Source organism: Papaver somniferum, chromosome 6, assembly GCF_003573695.1.
Source record: "Papaver somniferum cultivar HN1 chromosome 6, ASM357369v1, whole genome shotgun sequence".
NCBI classification, from domain to species: Eukaryota; Viridiplantae; Streptophyta; class Magnoliopsida; order Ranunculales; family Papaveraceae; genus Papaver; species Papaver somniferum.
This window is the reverse complement of record NC_039363.1, coordinates 40,741,413-40,743,091: the sequence shown is the minus strand read 5'-3', so window position 1 is coordinate 40,743,091 and position 1,679 is coordinate 40,741,413. Positions and strand designations below refer to the sequence as shown.

The 1,679-nt window shown below is 35.0% G+C and overlaps 1 long non-coding RNA gene across 1 annotated transcript; it reads right to left on the bottom strand.

The window, feature by feature from the left end:
- Positions 1 to 211: 211 nt before the first annotated feature.
- Positions 212 to 1,407, bottom strand: LOC113285602. Its single transcript, XR_003328783.1, has 2 exons — positions 1,284 to 1,407; positions 212 to 581 (listed from the first exon to the last, which is right to left on the bottom strand). It is a non-coding gene; the product is annotated as an uncharacterized LOC113285602 (long non-coding RNA).
- Positions 1,408 to 1,679: the final 272 nt, after the last annotated feature.

The window sequence follows — 1,679 nt, the reverse complement described above, 5'->3', positions numbered from 1 at the left end:
TCTAAAATCTCTACAACCTTTTTATTTTTTTTCATTTTGATTTTGTATATCTTACAGCACTTATCTATGTAGGAATACGAAAGCATTCAAATATCAGTAAGATGAACATTGCAGAAACTATTCTATAAAGAAAAACTCATATGGAAACTATTCTATAAAGAAAAACTCATATGGCTTGCATTTAAGAACCGTAAAGAAAAACTAATATCACTTGCATTTAAGAATGATTATTTTTTTAATTATTAACTGCAGAGTTTGAGCTTCCAGAAAACAACTTTTTGCTAAGAGGGATTAATCAAGATGCAAACACTAATGTGTTCTTTTTACAAACGGACAAGTGGGGTGCACGTGCGTTGCACATCGACAAACACTACAGTTATGGCTTACTTCTTCTTAGATGCCTAACTAAGATGTAACTTGCAGGAATCAATAATTGAAATTTAAAATATACAAAAATCCAAAGGAAAATTTCACCAAATGCAATCAATCAGCGTACCCAAAGGTGGTGAAAGGGACATGTTATAAGAAGGTCGACTGCTCAATAACTAAAACCTCCAGTCGAGCCACATAACTCCAACACCCTATACATTCAAACACAATGCAATACAGGTTATAAGTATCACCAAGACTTTGCAACCAAAACCCCATAAAGATGACACTTCCGAAACTTAGAAGTCCGGAAGGTCGGCCAACAGACACATTCAAGTTAACCTATAATAAACGAAACAACGAGATGCAAAATACAGAGCTCCATTTTAATTCAACCATATACACTCTAACAGTCCACCACATAAAGCTGAAAATACTAAAAGTTATTAAGAGCCGGAGCGAGAATTCAAATTAAATTGAGACCACTTGACATAATTTAATCTAAACTTTGTTAAGTTCGGTTTGTATAATCCCTACTCACATGCTTTTGGAGTTTGGATTTGTTCCAAATTAATCCCTTATTAACAGTTAAGTCAATTAGTTGGAATCTTACTGTTCAATCGAATTAACTTGAAGAGACCCTAATTATAAGAATACACAAATAAAATTTCAATACACCCTGAAGAAAAATTGTGTCAAATTTTCATAGAACTGAACCGATTCAATTTCCCAAAGTCAAAACTTGTGCAATCGAATTGCTAAAGTCCAAACAGAAATATAAACCCTAACTAGATCCCAATCAATACCCTGATTATACGATTCAAACTCATAACATCGGATGAAACCTAACTTTATTAAAATGAACACAAAATAACTGTAGATTACAATCAAACTTTAGGAATCATAAGACGTACCATGAGAGAGATAATTCGATCATTCTTCTTTAACCCCAATTGGAGATTCAGTTTTGTCGGAATTTATCTGTTGGGAAGAGAGAGAGAGTTGAGGTAGAAGAAGAATCGTCGAGGAAGGAGAAAGAAAAGAACTGCTGGTTATGTGTAGGGTTAATTGAATCGGACGACAGCTGCTGGAGATGGACTCAATCCAACGGCGGATCATAAAAATACGCGTTTGATAATTAGTACGTGCGACGTACCAAACATACGTGTGCAGACGAAACATTCGGGGGCAACGAAAAACAGTTAGTTTTTCAAGTAGGGTTGTTGGCATTAAAAGGGGAGGAGATAGACGAAAAGCTGATGATCCTTCTCATTAAATGTTTTCCATTTCCACACGGGCATCAAGGAAGT